Raw genomic sequence first — 9,436 nt, 5'->3', positions numbered from 1 at the left:
CCCTCTGAAAAGAATAAACAGAAGAGCCAGCAGGGCTCTCTACCAGAAAATCTGAACATGAACTTTATTAATATTCTTAATAACCAGAAAGCAATTAGTGGAGTGGCATAGTTACATCAGAATAATTACTGTTAAATGGAAATAATACATTTTTTCCTTGAAGTTATACACACACATTTGATAGCTAGAAAATACACATAAGAGTGTTGTGCACAGACCCTCAGTAGAAAGCTGGGCGAATGTCTGTGCCTGCATTCATTTGTAGATAGCATAGCCAAGGGTCATTAGTTTAATAGGATATTGGTTTTTTCTGTCTCTCTAAAACGTCTGTTGAAACATCCTCCCAGGAGCCAAATTGAAGAGGTGAGGAAATAAACAGCAACTGACAGCTTTGATCACTGACAGCCAGAGATCCATTCAGCCCAGAAAGTACTGTAGTGTAAGAATCAGAAAAAGGTTTCACAGAGCAAGAAAATAACGACCGTGCAAATGATGATGTCCAATCCCTGAGGTAAGCATACTCGGAACAGAGGGCACGTGGAAGAAGACTATATAGAGGACCAGAGACAAAAAAGAAATACAGGTAGGCAGTTTATGGGTTATGCAATAAGAAAGAGGGTACCCACAGGAGCGAGTATCTGAGGTGGAAAGATGTTAGGAAGAGTAAGAAGGAGCTGCTGGGTTATATATATGCATGGGTTAAAAGGTGAAGGAAGTATTTCAGCAATAGCTTCCTTGCTTAAATGGGGGCGGTGGATAGTATTTGAGTGATTTCATTTGGTATTTGATCTACCAATTATCTTTTTCAGCCAGCAACACAGTTTGAGCTCCCGTATGATGCCTATGTGTCTGTGGAGAGATATAAAAGCGATTGATTGCTGCAGAACTTGTTGCCTTCCCTACAGTGATGTGCTGAAGGGGAGATTTCAGGGACAGCTGGGAGTGATTTATGATTGTTATAATTTCACTGCCAAACTGAAAGTAAAATTGGGATGATTCCCCTTCCTCTGATAAAATTCTACCTTTGTCTAGATAGTACTGAATAAACTCTGCCAGAGATGAGTCACCTGTCAGAGACATGAAATGATGCTGAAGAACCTTCTCAGGACTTCAGAACGGATAGTTTCGCATAGATGGCAGGTATTTTCAAAGTGTTTTGGACAGGGATATATCTGGAAGCCTTCATCTGGTTTTATTCGCATCCCCAGTTCAAGTTTTACAACCAGAGAGCTAGAGCTATACCATAAATATATAACAAAATATATCAAAGGTATATCAAAAGTAGTCTTTTCTTCAAGTATGGACTTAAAGCCTAAAGCATCTTTGACAATGTCTGTTCACTCTTTCCTCCTTATTGTTAGGAAAAAGTGGGTTTGTTGAACCAGGAAGAGGAACATAAAATTCAGAATAATTCCTCTTTTTTTCCATAAGTAAAGCAATTCTTTCCACCTAACATAGTATCAAAACCTGGATGAACACGGGGTTTGTGTTGAAAATCACTATATTAAAACATCAGTAGCATATCACAGCTTTGCTGTGTTATACCTTTGTGGGTGAAAACTGATTTCCTGAAGAATCCTGAAGGTATTATTTAGATCTGATATTTTACATTGTCCCTGGGTTGCTTTGCTTTGTTTTAAGAGAGCTTCCTCAGTTTCAGTATAACTCTCTAACACAATACACTTAGCTCACAGTCTTCTAATACAATGTTTTCAGGAGGTCTTGTGGTCTTGCTGCCTTGGTTAGATGGTGGCCCACCGAACATCCCCATCCGGGGCAGAGGATTTCCCCTGGAAGAGAGGAGGAGTAGCCATTCATGCATCAAAAGCTTCGCAAACAGCTGAAAGCCATCTCCTGCTCCCAATGCACTCAACACATGGACCAAAGCTGCCGGTGTCACCTGTGGGAGGGAGTGTGGACACTTTCCCTCACCTCCTCAAAAACATCTCCTTTCTCTGGCAGCAGCAGCACCAGCCAAACGCCTGTGTCAGGCTGCAGCTGTGAGGGGAGGAATGTCACATGCTCAGTTGGAGGGCAAAAAATCTCCATCTGGCCCTCGTTGCTAGGATTAGACCACCCCTGACTTACATAATTAAGATATAAGTAAACAAATATAGAAGCAGCATAAATGTAGCAATAAATGAATGTCTAAATAGCATTCTAATTCACTTTCAAATGTATTATGTTTATGATATACAGCTATATTTACTTAAGGGTCCTCACATGTAGAAGATTGTAAATGAGCTATTGGGGAGGATGAAATTTCATTTTTGCAGGATTAAGAAAAGAAGTAGACCCCAAACACTAACATCAAGCTTAGAAGCAATTACATAGAACCACATAAATATTAGATGGCAAAGTCCTTACTTCTGTTTTATCGTATCTTATAATTACTAATTGCTTATGACTTTAAATATGCTTAGCTTCTCTGCTTCATATTTTTCACTGTTTTGCTTGCCTCTCTTTATTTGAGTTTTAACCTGATCTTACCTCTCTCTGCTGCTCGCTTCATTTTGCTCATGGAGGGAAGTCCACAATTATCCTATGAAATAAATACCAAAATAAGCAACGACCTGGAAAATGGTGAGCCATCAACTGTTGCCTTCTCATTATTTGGCTCATGTTTCTGTAAATGAAATAAAAATAACTCCTTCCTCAGCCACATTTAAGTGCAATTTACAGTTTTCTCACCAAATCCTCCCTTCTTTGCAGGAGACTTCGTGGATGTGGTTTGGAGAATGCAGCAAGAACACAAATAATCCCCCTTCTCGAAAGACCTTCAGAGTAACCGTCCATCAGAGCTGTCCATATACTTTTGTATTTGCCACAACTCTGTCAGTGAGGAAACAGTTTCAGACTGCTGACATCCAGCAAAACTGCACTGTGTGTGCATTATGAAATGATCCTGAAAATGTAGAGCTGACGCTTGACATCGCACACACCTGCATATTTGGGGAACAGAAAGCCTTCCTGTCCTTGAGTGTGCCCACATCCTGTGCAGGTGCCTGGAGAGGGATGCGTATACAACTGATCTTCTCCAGGGAGACTGGAAAATTAGCTCTGACGGAGAAGTTTGCAGTTCATACTGCTCATCTTCAGCTGATAGAGCCATCTCTTATGCACTGAGACTGATCTGGGGAGCCAGTAAAAATACTATTGCTTTCTTTCACCCTTCATCTAACACAGAAATGGTTTCCAGCACTACTTATTGCTCAGGTCAATGTCAAAATGCAAAGTAGAAAGGCTGAAAGTCAATTGCTTGATAAAGTCTAAAAATAATCCCCTTGCAGCCCTTGAGTTTGTGAAAGAAGTCTGCCTGTTAGCTATGGGAAGCTGTTGGACTTAGGCTGACAAGGTTAAGATAGCCTTCAGCCACTGAAGCCTGACAAAAAGGCACCTTTGCGTTAAGAAGAGGACTTGTGGAGGTTGCATCAAGAAGGCTTGGTGCAATCTTCTCTTGAAACAAGATCACCCGTAAAGTTCACGAACATATGAAAACACACAATGGGGATGACCCTGTTAAACCATTAGTTATTACCCTGCTGTCATTAGATTGACCGTCATTAGATTCCCCTGGTCAGTGCTGGAGTTTTCAAGAAATGCAGTTTTCCTGTGTCCAGCCCTTGTGTGGCAGGGCTCAAAATGCAAGAAGAGCTTTTCCTCACACTAAGCAGGGTTTCTCTTAAACAAAACAATGTTTTATTGTCTATGTTTCGGTAGCAATGACCAAGGAGCTGCTCAGTTCCTTGCCACTTTAGCTGGGTCCTGAAGGTAGTGCCACGCAACTGGTTCTCTCCGTTCTGCTGGAGCTCATGACAGGCATATGAGTAGCTCCCCAAGTTCAGCTTCCTGAAAAAGAGCTGAAGACACAGCATGCCACAGAGAGTAGGAAGACTGTATAGATTTTTTTCCCCAGGCCAGTGAGGGTGTGTTACTCACCTGCCCGCTCCCTGCCCCACACTTTCCCAAGTACTGTGCAGTCTGCCCATCAGCGCACCTCTCTGGAGTGTCCAGTAAAGTCATCTAATTGGGTAAAGGCTCCTGGTTCACCAGGGCCTTGGAGAAAGGAGAGGACGAAGTCATCCTTCACATCGTGAGATCCTGAGAGGGGACACGTCACTGTCTCTGTATCGCCTCTGTGCAGACCTGCAGCTGCCTGTACGCCCCACAAAGGAGCCTGTGAAACTGTTAATTATTTCCAATTCCAGCAGGCCTTAAATATTTCTACAACTAAGCCACTAAAATAGTAGCATTTGCAGTATTTCTGTAAGTGCTTAGAGATAATCTCATTGTGAAAGGTACCTCATAAAAACAAATATGACTCTGCCTTACCCAGAACCCATCTATTTTTGGCTTTTGACTGTAGATTATATGACTTCTACCTGACTCATTGTGGGGGTCATAACGAGAAGGAAACACTCTCTGATATACTTCTTAATATGCTCTCCACTTAATGTAGCGTTTAGATTAACACACCATGACACAATATACACTGTATAATTTTTTTCTTTTTTTTTTCAGAAAGTGTTGAGGGGATGGCATGGGGAATAGAGTGAAGCTTATCATTAACAGAGCTAGCAAATGCCCCATCTGAAACCCAGGTGGGTTTGGCAGATGGATATAAAGTAGTAAATGGAATATATCCGTAGAGTGTGCAAGCTGGTGAGAGCTAACTGCCTGAGTTATTTTTGTTCAGTTGAGCCGATTGCTATTTTCTATACTGATAAATGAATTTGGTCTTCCAGATTTTAAATTGGTATATTTTTCTGAATTTTCCTCATTTCTGAAAAAATAAAAGAAACATTTAGAAATCAATGTAACCAGGTCAAAAAAAAAACCAGGAAAAGTATAAAAGTCTATTTTTATTATATATACAAAAATGTACATTTAAAGTTGCAAGATATTATGTATTTCTCAATACATACTGAATAGACATTTTATTATCAGATTTACAGATCTGCTAAGAACTTTCAGTCTTGTGCAGAAGAGTACTATAATAAGCACAATCCACCTATATTACCATAAAAAAGCATCTTTGAGATGGCAAACCCTCACTTTTTGGTTTTTGGCCTTTTTTTTCTTCACTGTGGTAACACTCAGCTTTTAGATCAGTAATTTCCTTATATATTCATCGCATAGACTTGAACCTACCTGAAGTAAATGTCATATAAAAATGGGAAAAAAACCCCACGGAAATAAGTTGTCATCCTCTATCTTTGTCTCTTGTCCCCAGCCCTGACATCTTCCTGTGCTCAGGTACCTGTTATTTTCATTTGCACCAGTTTGGTTTTGCCATTTGCTGATGCAAAGAGTTATAGCTCCAAAAAGTGGGCAACTGTTAGACATTTTGCTGAAACGGAAGAGCCATTATGGCAGTTCAGAAGTAAAGATTTCACATATAGGATATATATGCATATGCTTCTCAGGCTGGGGATTGCGACAGCTCGTAACCACATCCCAGCCTCAGCTGCATCCTAGAATAATTCAGTTTCTGTTTAAAGCTTGTTTTCTTTTCAACTCATGCCTGCCTCCACTGTGTGCTGCAAGGTACTAGCAGTCAGACAGCAAAGCCTGTTTTTGGGAAAGGCTATTCTGTGATTTCTTCAGGGTCAGCAGAATGGAGCACAGGTTTTGGATTGAGCTGTCTGCCTATTCATTTAATAAAATACTGTGCTTCACTTCAAATAGGTCTTCTGAGTGTTTGTTTAAGCATCAAATACCTAGTATGAGCTCTTGTTTGGTGATGAAACCCATGAAAACAGTCTTGCCGTGTTCCAGGGCTGTTAGCACGTGGTGATTTGACTGTTCTTACTGATATACATCTCATTGTTTCTGAACCCTCCAGTCAGCCAGAAAGCATACAGGGACTGACAGTCTTCTACCACTTGGGTCCTGCTCCTCTTTCTACACCCTGAGACAGTCGTCGGGTTTTAAGGCAATTAACACAGATTCCAAGACTTCCTTTTGAACAGTGGGAGAAGAGAACAATCCTCTATTAAATTCCAGAGTCTGTCGCTGCTGGTGAGTGCCTTTGCCTGCTTTGTGCTCCCCTCTGAATTCACACACAGCTTTTGTCTGTTCCAGGAGTCACTGAAGCAGAGAGTTCAGACAATCAGCGCATCTTGTGGCAAGTTATCTCCCACTGCAGCCTGAAACAGAAGACTTCTAGCCCTGCTTGAGTGGCTAAATTGGCCATAGATTTTTTTGTACCATACCTGACTCCATTTCAAAACTCCATTATAACAAAGGCAATCACTGAACAGGAAGTTTCAGCATTCACACACCATGGCAACTACAATAACATCTATAGTATTTTGGACTATTTTAGCTAGCATGTTGGGGGGGGGTTTTGGTTTGGGTTTTGGTTTTTTTTTTTTTTTTTCCATAGTGACATAATTGTTTAAGAGAAAGATGGTTGAATGATGAATTATGTGTTGTCAGAACATTTCTGTTTGGCCTGCAACATGGTGTGTCCACTGTAGATTATGTCATAACTTTTCTTACACTGAATTCTGCTTGTTATTTGATGTTGCATTTCATGGGTATACACACAACCTTCAATACGGGGATGTGAGGTAGAAATAATACTTAGTGGTGTTGGAGGTGAGGATATAGAGCAAATAATTGCTGTAGCAAAGCAGAAGTGCATGTGGTGTTTGTACAATTGCTTCAGCACACAAAAGGCACAAGAGACTCTTTAAAGTTTCTGGAGGTGGTGCTTCCAAAATTTGCAATGGGAAACAATGGAGCCCCTGTTGATACTGAAGTATTCAGAATGACTAAACTGACTTGTTTACTTGAAAACAGAGCTGATAAATCTTACACACAACTTCCCCCCACCTCTCCAGGTTCTTAATTCCAAAAAATATGAGACATTTTAAAAAATCCAGGCTCAGAAACAGAAGTCAAACCTCAAGTATTGCTACATCTATGGATCCTACTACCTCTGTTCATAGTGTGACATTATTATAGGATCCCGCAGGATAACAGGTTTTATGCCAATGTACCATAGGATATACCTCCCACCCTCTTCTCAGCAATGTTTCTGCGCCAACATGTAATGAAACATGTTAATGTTTCTTAACAAACTTTCTAATCATGCAGCAATGTTCTACAAATCAGACTTATGTTCTCTGAGGATGTCTTCTTTCAGATGAAGCATTCCCCTTTCCTGGCATTGCTTGAACATGAAAGAAGTGATATTCCAACATTCAAGGTAGGAATACACTGAGTAATACTTTCAAAGTTTGTGGTTTTGCTCCAGTAATTAATAAAACACGGACTAGAAATTTTACCTTAACTACTGAAAGCTGCTACCCATGTGAACTGCAACTATTATACTGAAATTCTGATGGTTTAGGTTTGTATCTGCAGTCCACTGTCTAGAGACCTTACCACTTATGGCAACCAACTAGCTCTATGCTAAAGACATTAAATGTCAAACAGGCCTCCTCTCAGTGTGGCGGTGGGGGGTCCTGACTGGGTAGTCAGACCTCATAGTTCAATAACTTTCCACTTGCATGTCCATCCTTTATGCCAGCTAAATCTGATACAAATATTTTTTCTCTCTTTCTTTCAGGAGTTTTTCATTGCTTTGATTCAAGAAAAGTGGGAAATAAGACGCAAAATGATCTGGAAGACCATATATCCTTATGAGTACTGATTTCCTTTTCGGTATAGGGTAAGAGAATCAGTAATCTGTTAATCCATTTCTTCCCACCACCCATCCATCCATCCTTTTCTTCTCATATAAAGATAAGGCAATGTTTGATGATATGCTGTTTGCATCAGCAACTTGGGCTCAGGCTACACAGACCTGCCCCTGGGCACAGTGCACCAGTCCTTCAGCAACGTCAACTCATTTGCAGCTCATGCTGTGAGGCAAATCAGGGGAGAGTTCTGGCTTTAAAGAACAACCACGCCATAACACGGAAATTTTGAGGGGGCTTTTTTAAAGCCAGATCAGTTCCCCGATCCAGTTCAGAGCTATGTCTCATGAATTATTATGTTAGAATGGGGACAGCACAACTCACTGAAGGCAGTGCACTGGTGAAGCAGCACCCAACATTAAAATTAAAATGCAAGTAATGACTTGAAACCTGATGTTCATTTCCAGACGCAGATCAATTCTTAAACTCATTTTAAAAAATATCTTAAACTCATTTTAAAAAATAGGCACCTTGTTATCCATGCATAAGAAGGAAATGCCTGCATTTCTTTTTTTCTCAGGATGCCTGAGGATCAATGTAAGGATGCTCAGATACTTTGACTCTGAGTGGAGCACAGATGTCTAAGACAGGCAATGTTTGTAGCACTTCCTTTCCAGGGTGTATTTAAGACTAAGCATGCAGAAAACACAGTATATAACAGCTCAGATATATAAGCAGAACAGTTACCATCAGCATAGGTGCTCCCCCATTAAGTCTCTGTTTCGAAGAGAAAGATATTAAATCTTGGGTGTTTGACTCTTCTTTTGTACTATTCAGATACATTACTGAAGCATCACAGAGTCCAATTTATACTTCAGCTGACCTCATTTGAATTAATGTAATTACTTTAGAGATTACTTTAGTCCATGTAGTTATTTATAGCTGTCACGTTTTATGTAGAAAACCTCTGCACTGTAAGAAACAGGCCACCAACAAAATAAATTTGCGAAGTATATTAAAAAGTTGTTTTCACTTCCCCAGGGATAAACAGAGAATTGCAACCAAGGAGAAGTCATTGAATAATCAGTCACTTACCAGCTATCACACAATGACGGTGAGTCTATAATACTTCTTATTCAGAATGCAGAGGAAAGGTACAGTATTCTCAGATATATGGGAACTGCTGGCAAATGCTACATTTTTAAGTGGTGTATGTATGTTCCTTATTATAAATATTGTATCCAAATGTGGAAGAGCATAGAGAGCTGTTTGAACACATGGAATATATTTTAACACTTTCAGCCATTCAGAGCTAGATGCCTTAGCCAGGTACACCTTTTTCTCATGAAAAAAAAAAAACCCAAAAAAAAAAACCAAAACCAACCCCCCCCCCCCCCAAAAAAAAACCAAAAACCAAAAAACCCCCAAAAATCCAACCAACAGAGCAGAAGAGATGTTTGTACCAGCAGTTACAGCACCGAATTGGTATGTGGAAGGGTTCAGGTCTCAAGTTCAGTGTATCCTATCATTTTACAAAGCAGAACATTTCTTGCAAGAGACAAAGGTAGAGATCCATGTGAAGAATTGGCCAGTATGGATCACAAACATGCAGCTCAGATGTTGATGACTGACACTTGAATATGTGCTTGAGATGATGTTCAAATGACATGTGAAAAAAAAAAATTTCACTTTTTAGGTGAATTCTTTAGCTTGCTTGACAAATGGGGGATGGGTGGACACATCTTCCTCATGCCTTTTCCTGTGGTCCCAGCAAGTAAAGGTGCTGT

At 40.2% G+C, this 9,436-nt stretch overlaps 1 long non-coding RNA gene across 1 annotated transcript; it reads left to right on the top strand.

Moving 5' to 3' along the window:
• The first annotated feature begins 355 nt into the window (after positions 1–355).
• LOC115351138 lies at positions 356–2,801 on the top strand. The gene is made up of 3 exons (XR_003926707.1): positions 356–511; positions 1,033–1,140; positions 2,713–2,801. It is a non-coding gene; the product is annotated as an uncharacterized LOC115351138 (long non-coding RNA).
• Positions 2,802–9,436: the final 6,635 nt, after the last annotated feature.

Source organism: Aquila chrysaetos, chromosome 15 (assembly GCF_900496995.4).
Source record: "Aquila chrysaetos chrysaetos chromosome 15, bAquChr1.4, whole genome shotgun sequence".
Taxonomy (NCBI): domain Eukaryota; kingdom Metazoa; phylum Chordata; class Aves; order Accipitriformes; family Accipitridae; genus Aquila; species Aquila chrysaetos.
The sequence above is the reverse complement of the archived record's forward strand: the minus strand, read 5'-3'. Positions and strand labels throughout refer to the sequence as shown.